This window comes from Pteropus medius, unplaced genomic scaffold (genome assembly GCF_902729225.1).
Source record: "Pteropus medius unplaced genomic scaffold, Ma_sr-lr_union100, whole genome shotgun sequence".
Classification (NCBI taxonomy): Eukaryota; Metazoa; Chordata; class Mammalia; order Chiroptera; family Pteropodidae; genus Pteropus; species Pteropus medius.
The window spans coordinates 2,644,681-2,663,285 of NW_024351647.1; the positions used below are offsets into that span (position 1 = coordinate 2,644,681).

The 18,605-nt window shown below is 36.7% G+C and overlaps 1 pseudogene; it reads right to left on the reverse strand.

Moving 5' to 3' along the window:
- Nucleotides 1-14,567: 14,567 nt before the first annotated feature.
- Nucleotides 14,568-14,686, reverse strand: LOC120587285 (uncharacterized; annotated as a pseudogene).
- Between the last annotated feature and the right edge of the window lie 3,919 nt (nucleotides 14,687-18,605).

Sequence of the window (18,605 nt, forward strand, 5' to 3'; positions counted from 1 at the left end):
ATTCTGTCAACAATGAGATAATGCAGAGTGGTGGGCACCTTCAGTTATCCAGTGTGACCAGTGGTTCTCAAATATGATCTGCTCATGAGAACCATATGGAAGTTTTATTGAAAATACAAATATCTATGCTTTATCTTCAAGAGATTTGGCTTCAATAGTGTAAGGTCAGAATCGGCAGTAAGTTTGCCTGCTGATGCCATGGACCACCACCCAATGTTTAAAAACTACTGCCTGAAATGACATTCAGAATTACTGTTAAATTTGGAGGCTATATTCTCCAGAACTCAGTTGTTCTTTTTGTTTTGTGATGGAATTGTGAAGATGAGGTTAAAGATTTTCTCTGGAGTAGAGACACACTGCTTTACACAACAGCCCTGGAGAGATAATGCCCCAAATACCATCCGCCCCCAAATACCATTTAGTAATCTGGCTGGCTAAGCCTTATGGTTTCTTAAAAATCAATATACCGAAGTCTGATGATAATATTAGAAATGTATCAAGGTAGCTTTTTCCCCAAATGCTTAGGAAGCTTAACCATGTTGGCCATGGTCAGTGGCCATGCTGACTAATTTATGTTGGTCATTGTTGGCCAGAGAATACCTATATGTTTTCAGAGACAACATGGGAAATATTATATTAGGTAACTATTTATGGCGTTTGCATTTATGCTAAGATACACAGATTGTAAAACTTCAGTTATTCAGAGGTCCCTCATCTAGCAAACTCAATTAGCCAGAGAGAGCGAAGAAGGAAATAATAAGCAAAAAGAGAACTCCATATACCAAAAATGGATAATATAAAACCATATAATTAAGAGTAAATATTATTATCCATAAGAGAATCTATTTATTTAGAATATGTTTACTGTAACTTTAAACGTAATTTAACTGCTTTGGGGACTCATGATTCATATGCAATAAACACAAAAACAGCAAAATCATAGCTGCATAACACTTTTTGGGCTGAAATGGCCCTCCATTTTAGTATCTCCATTGTTATAGTTGATTGATACCATTTACATATGCTTTGTAATTTCACATTTACCATAATCAATGTGAAATTCAAGGACATTATTTCCATTTTACAGATAAGGAAACTGTGTGTCAGGAAGCTTGAAGAACTCGATGAAGTCATCGTGATTTCTAATCTAATACTCTTCCTATCGCACTGTTGCCTTGTAAAATATAAAACAATCTTTAATAATCATAAAGATAATCTGCAATCATCAAAGTTCAAAGTTTAGTGTGCTTAATTCAAAACTGTAGAACAATCCATAGCATTTTACATAAATGTTCATTAACAGTTGTTAAATTAAAATAACAATATTTGTGTACCTGAAGAAATCATTTTTGTTAAATAAAAAAATCACTTATGTGAAAAGTTTATTTAATGGGAATTCAGATGAAAAAGAAATACACTCAGACACACGCATATACAAATATTTTTTAAACTGAACTTTTCACCTACTATGAATTACCATTATGTAATATGCACACATATTTCTTATGTGGTATGGGCTATTTATTATTTACATGATTCACAAACTATTCTTCCGTGCTCAAAATGGCCCAGGAAAGGAAAGGAAGAAGACAACAGCAGTCAATTAAAACTAGAGAGGGATTTTTAGCAGACAGATAGCATATACTCATACTGGAAGAGAGCTTGGACTCTGAGACTAAATTCTCCACAAAAAGTGGGGTAGGGACCTTGGCTTATGCTAAAGTTTAAAGTTCTGCTTTGCAATTTATCTGGTGGTACTATTACAAAAGATTATGTACTTTATACCTTTTCAAATTCTAACCTCGTACTTTATCCACTTAATTCTCCAATCTTAGGATTAGATATTTGGCTGATATAAAAAGGCAGAGAAAGTAATTCCATGCACTCCTCACCTTCTGCCAGCAACCCCAACAATGTGTGGATAGAATAAAGAAGATTTTCTTTTTCAAATATATACAGGGCTATTGTAACCCCTTCAAGGATGGAAGGCACTATTATTTTGCAACTATTTTATTCATTACCTTATCCATTGATGACATTGAATTATATATATCTCCATCCCTCCGGCTGTTGGTCTTGACCTTCTAGAATTTGATATTATTTTTTTCTCAGGCTATTCTCAAGTAGAGAAGCATTTATGAACATTACACCTCTATGTCTTTGTTGATATTAAAGCAGTAATTTCTCCAGATATTAATCTATTGTTTAATTCTTTATTATATTGCTCTTAAACTACTGTGGAGTTATTTTTCTTTCTCTATTCTAAAACTCAGAAAATTGATTTTGATCCACTATATCAAATTCTTCCTCATCCTCTTATACATTAATTTTTTACTTGGTTATGTGCTGATTTTAAAATATGTCCACAAATTCTTTGACACAATTCCTTGCAAAGGTGGGCAGTCTAACTCTCTGCCGCTCAAATGTAGGCCAGATGTAAGGACTTCCTTTTAATAAATAGAATGTGGCAGAAGTCATGATTTGTGACTTCTGTGGCTAGATCATAAAAAATAATATTTCCATTTGATCCTTTCTTGGATTGCCCACTCTGGGGGAGGCTAATAGTCATGTTGTGAAAATATCCAAATAGCCTTGAAAATCACTCCCATGGGGAGGAAATGAGATCTGTCAACAGCCAGCACAAACTTGCCAGCCTTGTGAAAGATCCACCATTAAAGTCCATCTTCGAGCCCTAGCCAAGCCTTCAGACAGCTGCAGCCCTGGCTGATATCTTGGCTGTAACCCCATGAGGGACCCCTAACCAGACCACTTAGCTAAGCCAGTCCCGAATTCCTATTCCATAGAAACTATGAGAGATAATGTATGATTATTGTTGTTTTCAAAGCATTAAATTTTGGGGTAATTTGTTATGTAGCAATAACACAGTTATCTTACTACAAACCAAGTTATCTTGTTACCTTGTTGTCATTATTTATATAACAAATATTTACTGAGCATCTAATATATGTCAAGCAGTTCGTTAGGTGCCAGGTATACGAACATGAATAGAAGAGATATAATTCCTCCCTTTAAAGAACTTATAATCTTGTGATGAGTACAAATATTAAATAAGTGATTATATAATTATTAACAGTAAGCGTGAGAGGAAATAGCAGGGTTATGAATGCTTATGATCCTTAACCTGAAGGTCAGGAAAGAGTTCCCTGAGGAAATGACATTTGAGCTGACACAGGAATATATAGTCGTTAACCAAGTAAAGAGGAGTGTGAAGGATGAGAAAGAGCTTTCCAAGGCAAAGGAACACTATAGAAGAAGGGCCTTGTTCAATGGTCCCAACTAAGAAATTTCTGTGCTAGAAACTACTAGCAGATGTTTTTTTACATTTATTAAATTTCTTCAAAGAAATATTACCTGAGTGCCTACTATGTGTCAGGCATTGTCATGAACAAATCAGACAGAAATACCTGATCTTATAGAACTTACATTCTAGTGGGTGAGAAGGACAATAAACAAAAATAAATCTATAAAAATATGTAATATGGACTTTCCATTTCTGGTGCAGCATGTAACAAGACTTGGAAATTGCCTCCTCCACACAATAAGGAAAAAGCTGAACAAACTGAAAATCTACAACTCTTCTTAGATCTATCAGAGAGCTGAGGTCATAGGGAAAACTGCTGCTCCCCAAATCAGAGAGATTAACAGGCAGATACAGAGAATCAGAAGCACATGAGCTGAAATCTCCTGTTGCTAGAGGTTCAGTGTGGACAAACTTGAGAGAGAAACACGCCAGAGGGGCTCAGCCTTATGGAGAAGGCCTCGCACTTGTGTGAGTTTTACCTCTAGGACCCCTCTCAGGTTCTCAAAGCAAAGATCAGAGAAAAACTCCTTTGTGTTTCTGGCAGGGGAGGAGAAAAGTAGCCATTTTGAAATACACCCAAGACGCTATTCTGCTTAACAAGACTTGTCTTCAAGAGAAACTATTTTACCAGAGGCCAACCTACTGGGGCTTAATAACTAACCCAAGGGAAGTGAAAAACCCAACTCCAGTACCCTTTACCCTTCCTGTCTGTGCTAAGGAGAGACAAAACACAACACAACACAATACAACACAACTGAGATGTACTTGTGAAGGTCACAGCCCCCGGGTACAGGCTCACTAAAAGACTGAGACCTAATCACCAGGGCTATAGAATGCTTCCTCTTCCCCTACACCTCACCACCACATCAACAGGGCTCCTTTATAACAACAATGGAAAGAATTGTGCATCTCAGACGGTATTTAAAAGAACTTCGAGAAACCCAAAGACAAGAAGAGAGGCAAAAACAAGGACACAAGAGGAATTTTAACCTCTGACACCTACAGCTACAGCAAATAGTAAACGCAGCCTAATCCCTGGCCGGATAAAATACATTATATAGCAGATGGTGATAAGTGCCGAGAAGAAAAATAAAGCAGGTAAAAGGGACAGGCTGTGTTGATGGAAAGGGCAGGTTGCAGTTTTAAAGAGAATGGTCAGGAAATGCCTCACTGAACAGGTGACATTTGTGCAAAAATCTGACAGAGGCAAGGGAGTGAGTCATGGAGGTAGCTGGAGAAGAGCAGAGGGAGACAACATTAAACAAAGGGTTTTTAAGAGGGACTGTCCCTGGTGTGTTGATAAACTAGAGGAAAACCAGTGGTAATGGAGCAGAGTGGACTGAGTAAGGGGAGAAAATCATAGGAAATGAGGTCACAGAGGTAAGGTTTGCATGGCCTTGTAGGTCATTGTAAAGACTTGGGTCTCTCTGGCTTCTGTGAGAATACACTATAGGGGAGCAAAAAAGACTAATCAGGAGGTTTTTGAAATAATTCACAAGAGAGCTAATGACTTAGGTTAGGGAGGAAGTAGTAGAAACGGTGAAAAATCATCGGATTAGGGATACTTTTTGAAGGGAGAGCTGACAGTTGTTGCTGATGGACCAAGGTACAAGACAAAAAGAGGAATCAAGTTTGCCTCCTTGGTCTGAGCAACAAGAATAAAAAACATGAACGAGGAGCAAGTCTTTTATGGAGGAGGTCAAGTGTTAAGTTAGAGATGTTTACCCAAGTGGAAATGTTGAGTAGGCAGTTGGACGCCCAGGTATGGGTGGTGGAGAAAGGTCTGGGCTGGAGATATGAATTTAAGAGTAGTCAGTATATAGAATTTTAAGCCACCAGGACAACTGCAGTCACAAAGGGAGTGGATATATACGAAAAAGAGAAGAGAAACAAGATCTGAATCCTGAGGCGCCCAATGTTAAGAGGTTGATGAAATAAGAAGAAATTAGCAAAGAAGACTGGGAAGTGGGAAGAAAACCAAGAATGTGATGCCTTGGAAGAAAAGTCAATAAAATATTTCCGGAAGGAGGGAGTGAACAATGGTGTTAAACCTTACTGAGGAGTCAAATAAAGGAATTGTCCATTAGATTAGCAATGCGGACGCTGCTGGTGAAGAGCAGCTTTGGTTTTGGGAAGAGGAAAAAGCCTGAATAACGGAGGTCTTAGAAAGAATGAGAGAATAGGGTTTAGAGATATGAGTATAGATAACTCTTGATCGAAACTGCTGTACAGAAGAATGGAAAAATGAATCTGCAGCTGGAGGGAAACATAGATGAAAGAAGTAACATCATGTATGTATGTTGATGAAATGATTCAGTCAAGCAGGAGAAGGAAAAAAGAGGAATTTCTGGAGCAATCTTCCTGAATATTTAAAAGAATTGGGATCTAGTGAACAAGTGGAGAGTTCAGCCTTAGATAGGAAGATGGACAGTTAGCTCCTGGTAACAGAAGGGAAAACAGCATATCGGGCCCAGATGCTGGTGGGCGGGTGGAGGTGTTGGTGGGAACTTGTGGAAGTTCTCTTATGATTGTTTCTATTTTCTCAGTGAAATAACAATCGAGGTCAAGAGTTAAGAGGGAAGATGGGGAGGAGGTGTTGGAAGCTTGAGGAGAGAGGAGAAAATGTGATATCATAGTCCTAAGATTGTATGTAAATGGACTAGGGAAATGCCCTATGAGTGCATGGCATGAGGGGCACGCTTATAGCTAATGGTTATGAATGTCACAAATTTAAAGGGAGACCGGTGAGCATGGATGATTGTTTTCTTCTAGCTCTACTCAGCTGTATGTGTTATGATTGAGAGCACCATTTCTGCAGAGGAAGAAAACATTGTTGATTGTTCACATCTAACAACCAGCTACTAAAACAATTAAGAAAAGATTAATTTGTTTAAACTTACTTCATTTAGCACTCTTAGACAACTGAGGATGGGGGAGGGTCCTCTGGTTAATTGAAAACTTTAGATAATTAAGTCCATTATGTCCTTTATATAAATTAATTTTTTATGGAATTAGAAGATGAAAAAAAACCCTACCGTCACATGAGTTTGGAGATAATAACAAGTCTAAATACCTAACAGCACTTCAGTGCCATTGTTATGATTATGTTAATGTTTATTGCATATCCTGGCTAAAAATCAGGTTATTTGAATTTTCTGGCAGTTTGAGATCTGAATACATTATATTGAGACTTAATGTAATAAGAATATCTTCATAGAAATCCACATGTTGTGTCTTGGTTGTACCTATGATAGCATTGGAGTAACATTTGTTTTTTTTCCTCTCAATTGCCTTTTTCTAGGGTAGTGAAGTGACAAAGAAAATATCATTAGATTCCAAATCTTTGGCAATGGCAATGGCAATGCCAGTGTCAGTGAGGGTGAGATTGTCAAGACTTGCTCCATCTCTGATCGCCGCAAGACAGACATTTCTTTCTCAGCTACATGTGTTTTCTAGTAGCTCAAACTCTTTTTATACTTGTGAATCTGCTTTATATTATTCACTTATTTTTAAAAATAACTCTGATTATATAAGCAATGCATTTTCACTGAATATAATTTGGAAAATATGGAAAGAGAAGGAAATAAAAATTATTATCTCACCACTCAGAAATGAACACAATTAACATTTTGGTGAATTTTCATCTAATCCTTTAATTCATGTATATGTTTTTTTAGAAAATTTATATCAAACTATCATTTTATGTCCTTTTTAACTTAATATTTTATTGTGAGCTTCTCCCATGCCGTCGCATAGTCTTTGAAAATACAGTTTTTAATGACTACGTAGTCATCCATTATATGAATGTACTATAACTTATTTAACAATTCTCCCATTATTACACACTTAGGATGTTTTTGAATTTTAGATAACACTAAGTGAGCATCCTTGAGCATAAATCTGATTATTTTCTTAAGGCAGATTCCCAGAAATGGAATTATAGGGTAAAAGGTTACGAAATTTTTAAAAGTTACATGCACATATTGCAGCTGCCTCCTGAAAGATTATGCTTTCTGCAGGCCCCCGGGAAGGTGCTCCACTTCTCTGTACTCTTGAGAATTCCATCAGTCTTTTATAGCACCTCTTTGCACACCTTATCTGTGATTACTTCATTTCAGTTTAGTTTTCAAATATGTTATTCATAAGGCTCCTAAGAGGTCTTCCTGACTTCTCATTCCCACCACCAAGATATTCTCCATGCTGCTGTCAGAGGTGTCTTTCCACATCACTAACTTTGTCACTTCCCTGATAAAAAACCTTGGGTCTTCCTCAGTCTCAGTAGGTTACATGGCTGCACACAAGGCTCTTCCCAGTCTGTCCCAGCCTCCCTTTTCAGCCTCACTGACCACTCACTTTTAAGTGCTTTGATGAAGCCACACGGAATGTCATTTTATTTACAAAACATACAATGCTCATTCATGCCTCCAAGCCTTTAGACATTTTCACTCTGTCACATTTACTCCCTGAAATTCCGGTTCATGTTTCAAGACACAGGGCAAAGTTCCCCTTTGGTGAGGCTTCCCTGACTTCCCAGGGCTAGGCGATTGGCACTGAGCTGCCCATATTCACCTTACAGCACTAACTGCTTTGCTTAACAATCATTTGCTTACCTGACTTCTCCACTGAGTACCTCAAGGACCTTGTCTTATTTATTTCTATCCTCAGTTCTTCGCCTATTACATAGTTGATGACCAGTAGATATTTATTGGCTCAATGTCTAAAAGCTCAGAATTGGTTTCAGTATTCTGTCTCTATCTAGCTCAGAAGAGTTGGATTTCAGGGGTAGAGTAGGTCATTGCTAACTAGTCTGCAGTGGTCTCTTAAGGGCACTTCCCTTAGCTAGCAGCTAAACATATGGTCTGTACAATGCAGGCTTTGATCACAAGCTTCTGCTTATTTTTCAATCTCTTCCTATTATTTGTCTTAATTCTATTCTGTGGTCCATTCTCCCCGATTCTTTCAGTCTATGCACCCTGATTTGCTATCACTCATTTGACAAAGCTCAGTGCCATGAGCAGCTAATGGCTTCAATTTCATACTTTCCCCCTTTGTTCTTGTACCGTGCCCACAGAATATTCTGATACAGGTGGCTGAGTGCTGGCTGGAGAAACACAGAATTGTATTGCCTAGAGCATTCTGTTACATATTTATATATTTTCTCTGCTTCTGATTTATTTTTTATTTTACTGTTCTTATGTATGCCCTGTAAGCAACCTCTGTCCTTTGCTGAACAAGGCAGACCATAAACAAACACATAAATCAATGTGTAAATGCATAAACACATGTTGTTTTCCATTATTGATGACTTCATGCTCTCGAAAAAGGCCTCTGGGTGCTCCTTGCTATTCACCTATATACAAATTGTTTTGTCTTTTCTTACAACTCCTCAGGATTGCTGTCCCAAACCTGTTCTGTTCTCTTTTTTCAGTGTCTTGGCCCTAAAGTTTATTTAAAAAATAGAAGCCATCTGAAGAGATTAGTCTTAACTTCTATCTCTCCCACCTTGGCCTCTCTTTCAAGGTAGTTGAGTTGAGTAGTGCGCATATCATGGTGCTTCTAGCTTTGTTCTTTGCCATCTTCAGAACCCCTGCTCCTCTGCCTACAAACCTACTCTAGTAAAGCTCAGTCCACAAACTCAGATGGCAACTTACTTCTCTGTCCTTTCTATAATGCAGCTTAATTTCTGACTCACACTGTTCTGCTGATGTGGTTAAAAAATATTAATTTCTTTCTTTCTTAGGGCTTACTCTTTTCCCCCAGTGGAACTTCTGTAGTAGGAAAACTTGAGAATGTGGGGAGAATGAAGAAGGAAGCAACTGTTCTCTTGGTCATTGGTCTTCCAGGTCACCACTGAGGAGTCTGTTCCCATGCTCCTTGGCATATGGGCACCTTTGCTGAGCCTGCCTGGGGTTTTGTATCCCTAGACAGACCCCCAGCCCATTGTCTCTAATGTCTTACCTACTTCTGTGGGGCTTCTGGGAGGCAGGCCCCCATTTCTGCTCTGGGAACCCATAGACAGCATTCTATTTTTTCCTCCTGCCCCAGCTAAAGAAAACTCTAGTCTGGGAGAAATATTTCTCCCTTCATTTTTTTTCAAGTAACTGTTATTTTTTTTAACAACAAATTTCCTAATTTCTCCTAAGGGCTTAAGAGTTTGTGAGAACAACAATGAAGATTTTGTGTAAGGATAGAGCTGACTGCTTTAATTATCAGAAGAAAAATTCATAGAGCAATATCTCAAATGGTATTTTCATCACAGTAAACAACAGAAAAGCAAGCAAACAATCCCTGATTTTTCTCTACTTATTCCCATTCTCTTCACCATTAACCTATCTGAAAAAGCAATCTGTATCCATTGCTTTCATTCTGTGTTAGTCACACCTGTTGCAATGTGTCTTTTACTTCTACCACCCTGTTGAAAACACTCTCCTAATCACCAATCCAACTGTTTTTATTTTCTTTCTCCTTCCTTCCTAACTCCCTTTTTTTCCTTCCAACCTCCTTCTCCCCCTCTGTATTACAGTAGTCCCCCCTTATCCACAGGGCGTACATTCCAAGAGACCCAGTGGATGCTTGAAACCAGGAGTAGTATTGAAACCTGTATATACTATGTTTTTCCCCCCTCATGTAGAATCTATGATAGTTTAATATAAATTAGGCATAGTAGGAGATTAATAATAACTAATAATAAAATAGACCAATTACAACAATATACTGTAATAAAAATTACGTAAATGTGCCATTATTAAGTAAAATAAGGGTTACTAGAATACGAGTACTGTGATACCAAGACAGTTGATCTGATAACCAAGATGGCTACTGAGAGATAAAAGGACAGGTAGGTACACAGCATGGATATGCCGGACAAAGGTATCATGTCCCAGGCAGGATGGAGTGGGATGGTACAAGAGTCCATCATGCTACTGAGAACAGTGCAAAATTTAAAACCTATGAATTGTTGATTTCTGAAATTTCCCATTTAAGAGTTTCAGACTGCGGGTAACTGAAATCTCAAAAAGCAAAACTGCAGACAAGGAGGGACTACTGTATTTGACTATTCGGTGGCAGGCATTGAGCTATGCATTGGAGACAAAAGAATGAATTAGAACCCTGTGTTTAAGAAATTTAGGATCAGGTGAGGGACATAGGCAATAAGTGAACAATGCACAAAAATTGGGTTCTTCTGTTTTTGATGCCAGAAAGGCCATGGTCCTTTCTTGCTGATGTTCACATTTCTAACTCCTCTTCTTTACATTTTCTCTTTTTTTCCACTGGCTCCTCTTCAATTTTCCACTCACCAAACTTCTTCCAAGAATTTGCCCTAGGCTACTTCTCCTTAGCTGGCTCCTTCAGAGAAATTCTTCATGTCCATGTGGGTGAATCCTAAAGCTACATCTTTGGGTTGGCAGAACAAATTCCTGTAGACATCCTCTTCACACCCCACACCCTCCTGTTAATGACATCACCACGCTTTCTGTGAAGCTTAATACTGTCAACACCTTTTCTCTAGTCTTAGCACCCAGCCGATTGCCACATCCAAATGTTTCTTCCTCTTCAGGGTCTCTCTGATTTAGCCTTTCCTTTTCTTGCTCACCCTATCATTTGACTGAAATTATTATAGCTCTAAAACCTTCTGCTTTGTTCTGCCTGTAATGTTGACTTCTTCCCTAAACAACCACAATATCCTGAAAACTTGTCTTTCTGTTCCAAACTTGTTATGTGTCAGAATATACTTTCAAAAGTATCACATGTATGTTTCTCTCTCTCTGTCTCTGTCTCTCTCTCTCTCTATATATATGTATACATATATATACATATATACATATATATACACAACTATATACATATAAACACAAATATATACACACATATATTATGTTATATAATATATAATTATATATTATCTTTACTATTTATATATAATATATTAATATATAATGTACATTTTAAACTAATACAATATCACATGAAAATTTAAGGGTCCTACTACCAGTTCCAATCGGGTGGGGTGGCTCGCCACACCATCACATCATTCTCTGATATCAGCTGGGCATCCTACCATTCAGCTTAATTCTGACACCATCTACGTGGAAATAGCATCAGATCCCACAGATTAAGGACTCAGTCCTGCAAGACTGTCTCCCACTTCACTTCAGATGCCATCCACAAGTCCATGTTGTCATCTAGGCTTCTGACTAACTGGCTATATATTGGAGGTTCCAATGACTCCCTCCCTCAGGCTTGATTAATTTGCAGAATTCAGAGAAACATTCTATTTACTAGATTACCACTTTATTATGAAAGGATATAACTCCTTTATATCCTTTGGATGGAAGAGATGCATAGACCAAGCTGTGGGGAGAAGGTATGGCGCTTCCATACCTTCTCTGGGCAGGCTACTGTCTGTGAATCTCCAACCCCGATGCTCTCCAAATCTCATCCTTTTGGGTTCTTATGAAAATTTCTTTACAAAGGAATGATTTATTAAATCATTGGCCATTGGTGAGCAAATTCAATCTCCAGCCCTTCTCACCTCCCCAGAGAGGTGGGATTTGGGAGGGATGGGATTGAAAGTTCCAATTTTCTAATCTTAAAGTTGGCAGGCATGACAATCAGCCCCCATTTTTAGGTGTAATCCCAAAGTCACTTCATTAACATAACAAAAGACCTTTTGTCACTTTGTTAATTTCAAGAGTTTTAGGAACTCTGTGCCAGAAACAGGAAAGAAGACCAAATATACATTTTTTATAAATCACAATATCACATAACTATATCAATAAAATGGGGTGGGGGAGTATCAAATCCATCTTGTCATTTCACTGCCCCAAATCCTTCATTGTCTTTTGCCAATTGAATTAAGTTTGAATTTTTTACCCAGCATTCAGTGCTCTTATGATAGAGTCTAAATTTTTTTCTAGCTTTACCTCCAAGTAGATTCTTAAAAGTATCTGATACCATAGAATACAGTTATTGTTCCTCAGATACCAGACATATTGTCTAATTGCTTTTGCTGGTACTTTTATAACTAGAATATACTACTGCTCATTGCTGCTTGTGGAAAGCTTGGCTATTTTTAAAACTTCAAAAGTTTTCATCTATGAAGCCATTTAGGTCTCCCTAATAAATGTAGTCTTTCCTGCTTTTGATTTCCCAGAGCACTTTGTTTGATCTTCTTGCATGATTGTTATCTTACTTTTCCCTGCACTATGGCTATTTTTTTTTTTTAACTTCTCTCATCTGCTCGTTAAACTTCAATCTCTCAGAGATGATGCCTTTTCTTACCAATATTGCAGATTTAACAAATGCTTATCATTGTGCCTTCTATATAGAGGGACCCAGTATCTATTTCCTCTTTGTCCTGAGTAACAGAACTTCTGTTTTTTCAGGGCGATAATGTGTCTAGCTAAAAATACTTACTCTCTAAATTCTCTTGCAATCAGGTGGCCAAATGAGTCAGTTCTACACAAGGAAATGAAAGCTGAGGGTTTCTTGCTTTCTGGACATAGGCATTGCACTCCTTTCTGCTTTGTTCTTTGTGCCTGGATATGAACCTGAAGGCCATTAGGCTAGTCTTATGGTCATTAGGTAATAAGCTGCAGGGCGAAGATTAAAACATTGATTTTTTTCATTCAACAGATATTTACTGAACACCTACTATAGTGCCAGGCACTATTATAGATGCTTCAAAAAATGTCAGAGCAGAAAGATAGAAAGAATCTGGATCCCAGATGGCATCATTAAACATAGAAACAGCTTTAACTGCCTACCTTTACCCTTCAAAAATCCCCTTTACTTTAAGCTACTTTTACTCAGTTTTATTATTTTCTGGTATTTTCAGCAAAATTCTTATAGTGCTGTTTACTTTTTTAAAGCCTAGAATTTTAAGTAAGATTGACTCGTTTATTTTCCTATTGAAATAATTATTTGAATTTTTCCCTTTATTCTATTAATTATTATTGATTTTCCAATATTTACCAACCTTGCATTCTTGTAATAAAAGACTTTCTTGATTGAGATGTAATTATTCTTATTATAAACCCATGGATTCAATTTGTTAATATTTTGTTTGGGATTTTTGCATTATGCCCATGAGAGATACTAGCCTGTAGTTTTTCTTCCTTGGAATGTTAGTGTCAAATTTGGTATCAAGGTTATGTGGGCCTTATAAAATGAGTTGGGAAGTTGTCCTTTTTTATTATCAGAAAGGGTTTGTATAAGATTGTTCTTACTTCTTCAAGAGTTTGGTGAAGCATCTGGACCTGGAGTTTTCATTGTTTTAAGTATAAATTCAATTCTTTGATACACACAGGACCATTAAGATGATCTATTTATTTTTTTAGTCATTTTTGGTAAATTGTGTTTTCCAAAGAATTTGTCCATTTCATCTAAACTCAAGCTTATTTATTATCTGTTTATCTTTTTAATGTCTATAGAATCTGTAACGAAGTCTCCCTTTTTATATATCAGTAGTTGTATTTTCTTTTTTTTTCTTAATTAATCTTTTATGGGGTTTATCGATTTTTAAATTTGTTTTCAAAGAGCCATCTTTTGCCTTTGTTAATTTTTTCTAGTGTATGTTTCCTTTCTATTTTATTGATTTCTGCTCTTATTTCCTTTTGGGTTAATTTACTGTTATATTTTTCCGTCTAGTTCCTTGAGATGGAAGCTTATATCCTTGATATTTAACCTTTCCTTCTACCTAATATGTACATTTAAAGTTATATATTTCCTTTTTAGCACGGCTTTAGCTACAAATCACAAATATTGATACATCTTCATTTTCATTTAGTTAAAAATATTTCCTAATTTCCATTGTGATTTCTTCTTTGATCCATGGGCTATTTAGAAATATATTGCTTAATTGAAAGTATTTGGGAATATTTTGGTTACTTTTCTAGATTCCACTCTGGTCTAAGAATTCATTTTGAGTGATTTTATCCTCTGAAATTTGATGAGACTTTCTTTATTGCCCAGTATAAGGATCTATTTTGGTAAATATTCCTTGTGCATTGCAAAGAATGTGTATTACAAAGTTAGTTTTATATATACATGTATAGTGTTATGTATGTATTAATTATATCAAGGTTTTTTAATATAATAAATTCATGACCTATCTTTTTAGATATAGCTTTTTTTCTCATTTTTATTTTTTTAAGCGAGGCAACCCTAGGTTGACCTCACAGATTGCAAGGACCTTGTCAGCTTACAATCCCTTATTTTTTAATTTAATTTAATTTTTTTTTTATGCCTACAGCACCTGGTCTTGCTAGGCAGTCTCCCATCCAAGTACTAACCAGGCCTGACCCTGCTTAGCTTCTGAGATCAGACGGGATCCGGCTTGTTCAGAGTAGCATGACCGTAGAATTTTTTTTCTCATTTTTATTTCAATTGAGTACTGTTCCAGTGTCGTCCTTATTATATGGCAATCATTTTATATTGAAAGAAAAATACCGCTCTACTTTTGTTTTTCTGGTCCCTCATTATGAAACTAAATCTGGGGGAAATAGTCATGCAATTGTATACTTTCTACTTTGTAACTGCTTCAGAAAGAGAAATTAAGAAAGTCCCAGTATTTTACCTCCATGAGTTCCTAGGTGAAATTCAAAAATATTCTCAGCATGAAGACCAAAAAGAAAAAAACAAACAAACAAAAAACCAATTATAAGCTATGTATAAACAGAAGTGACTCACTAAAGATTGTCATTTTCTTCAGTTTGAGGATCTATTTACACTCCATTCATCCATCCATCTATCCAATCAATCATGGATTCATTTAACATGTATTGAAGTTTTATCATATACTAGGGACTATGCTAGGAGCTTGGGTACAAAAAGGAGTATGACAAAATCTCTCCTTCTGGAAGAGAAATAGGGAAATCTAGTACGGAGATAAATATTAGGCAAGATAAATATTCCCTAATATTTATATTTAGACAGGAAAAGATAAATATTAGGGAAATCTTATATTCTGTGATATATATGGTTATAGCAGAATGTACAGGATACTATGAAAGTATACAGGAGAAAATGGAAACTCCCATCCTAAATACTCTCCTGATTGTTTTTGCCTATCTAGTGGATGATCAGATTTCCTAGATGAAAGGGCATTTGAATTAGAGCCTATAGAATGGCTTGGCATTAGAGAGTGAATGAAACAAGCTTTTATATAGGAAAAAGAAGGCACACTAAGTATTTTAAGCAGAAGGGAATTAAATATAGGAATATATATGCTTATCAAATTATTGGAAGAGCTAGAAGAATGAGCTATAGCTTGAGTCTCCAGTAATGACTTACAGAATGCTACCTGTTATGGGAGCTACTATCTTGTCACATTCCGAAGGTGGGAATCAAGAGGTCCACTTGACCTATTGATTTCAAAAACATGGTGCTGTAATTGAAACCCAGGAGTCAGGAAGCTGGAATCAGGAAACTACTGCTGCTAACAACACTCAGGAAGCTGGAAACTGTGTACTGAAATGCAGAAACATCCTTATCCGCACAACTTTATTTGCCCATAGGAAACAACCACAGCTCAAATATGGCCTCTCTTTCATTTCTACTTTCTGACCTTTGAATGATTGGATCTGATTGATGAAGCCTATTTCAGACGCAGAATCCTAGTTGTAAAGGAGTCTGGGCAATGTGAATTTTTTAGCTTTCTAGGCTTTGCTATAGAAAGGAAGGTACACTGAGAGGAGACGGAAATGGATGCAAAACACAGATCAATTATCAAACACCAGGTGAAGATGAAGAAGGAGTAGAAGAGACAAATGGGGAGAATACTATGTGAAAAGGAGACAAAATAACAGAGATTTCCAGGAATTTCTGGGATGACTGGATAGGAGAAATAACAAAAGATGAATCTGGAAGGAAGTATCCAGATGAAGAGAATGAACTGAGAGAAGGTGGCAGGGGGAAGGAATATTAAACATAGACCAATCAATAAGTTATTGCATTAATCAAGGTAAGTGACAATGGTGGCCTAAACTAAGGCTATAGTGATAGAAATGGAGAGAAAAGACAACTTGGGGAACTAGTTAAAACATCACGATCATTTTAATCACATACTTTGCTTTTTTAATGGTATTTTTTTCTCTCTGAAATGCCTGCTTTTTTTCTATGTTTTTTAATTTTTTTTGCTTGCTTGCTTATATAAGGCTTATGAATGCATTATTTGTATTATTTATTATTCTAACCCATGGTGATTCTCTATCTACTGAGCATCTGTAGTACTTGGGGTTAATGCTGTTTCTATCCTATCCTTATGCAGTTCCATATGCTGGTTGCCTTCTCAGTTAGAAAGGAAACTTTAAAAGAGTGAAGATCATGTTTTATACTTACTTGATGTAATAGGATATAAAATTTGAAAATTTTGACTAAGGCAGGTAGAGCTAATAGATACATTTACTGGAGAAGTTCCAGATCAAAATGAAAAATTTCAACAGATATGTCTCAAAACCAATTATACTCGATTTTAAGTGTAGAGTTTCAACTCTTACTACATTGAAGGTCTAAAAGAATAGGATTGAGAAAGGATTTTAAAGAGGATTTCTTTGGAGAGGACTAGGCTGGGATTCTCACTCTCCCCAAGGGGGCAGGATAAGGTAACCTCACCTTATCTTAAGCCCAGTGCAAGGGCTTAAGAGCACTCAATGAACTTGATATGAAATTAGGATACAGGGAAGACCACTGTTTTATTCCTGTATGAGAAATTTAAAAGGCACCAGACAGGCTTGTTTGCTTTAGATGCATGAACTGGAGGAGTGTGCATGAGTCATATCAAGGCAATCTCAGATGAGAAGTCCTCAGTGAGGGGGCTCTTTCTAAGAATTCACAAAAGAGCTTATAAGAGTCAGTGTTATTTGCCAGAAAGTGAAAGACCATTTTAAGATAGTACTAACTAGGTGAGAGTTTTCCTGTCTACTCCAATCCCTCCTCTCTCTTCTCAACACCATTTGGCTTTAGAAAAAAGGATCACAACCAGATTAGCAAAACAGAAAAGGGAAGGTACAAGGAAGAGGGATCCCCTCCCCCCATCCAATACTTTCCCGACCTCCAAAATATCAAAAATATTACAGGAGAAGAGGAGGAAGGAGTTTTAATTTCAAATCTTGGTTAAAGTTTTGATTATTGCATGTAATTGGATACTCTTAATTATGAACTTGAGGTAGTATTTGCAACTTGAAAGGACAGTTATTTTTTATTACCAGGATGATCAGAAGAATCATGAGACTTTTGAGTTTTCAGCCAAGTCAGAGGAAGAATGTTTCTTATTGATCAATCTTTAAAGGAAGAGTATGAGACAATATAAAGTTGATTGATGATTATAACCTATGAATCCTGTTTAGCTAAACTTTGTCATTCCCAGAGAATATTCTGGTGCAATCCTGGGCAGTAAGTGAAAAGGACAACAGAGTATGGTACAAAGAGGCTTCTGCTACATCTTAGCAACGTGAACTTTTGAAACACACTTAATTCCTACAGGTTATGGTTTCCTAATAAAGTGAATATGTAATATCTGCCTTTTTTTTTTTTACTTCACAATGTTATTGGAAAGATCAAATAAGATCTCATGCTTGAAAATGTTTCTAAATTCCAATAGGTGCTCAAAATCAATTAAAGACTTGATGATTAATGTGCCTTGACTAGATGGTACTTTGAAAGCCCATAAAATCTTTTCCTCTTGCCCACAGACTGAGCCATCCTAAACCTATAGCCAAATAAGAACAACGAAAGAAGAAAACTCCTGAAAAGTCTAGTCTATAGGATCCCCAAGGGTACCTTCCTGTTCCTAACATTATCGGATCATCTGTTCTGCCTGTGTATTCTTAATGTTTTATCATCACTTATAAAAGCCATCGACAACTTAGCACTAATGAAAGTTTTCTTCCCTCAACAGTTTTTCAGCACCTTCTCCAACATGAGTGTTGAATTACTTACTGGCCAATTATTCGGAAATGAAAGTGAGCCCAAGAGAGTCAGTGAATTACTAAGAAAATCATTTACAGGGGGAGGTTACATCAGTGGAGAAGGTTGATTGAAAAAGTGTCATTTTCCTCATAGAAGGATTGGGAAAGTAGAAGAGAGCACGAGGAAGAGACTGAGGGATGACTTTACTTGTCAGCAATAAGGAAAATAGTATAAACATCTCAAAGACTACACAATATTTGTCTGTGGTTATGACATGGAATCTCTCTGTTGAAGCCACTAGGAAACTGGCTGCCACTAATTGAAAATGGTTCTGGCAGTGCTTGAATGTAGCTATATTCTGTGGTGTTGTGTG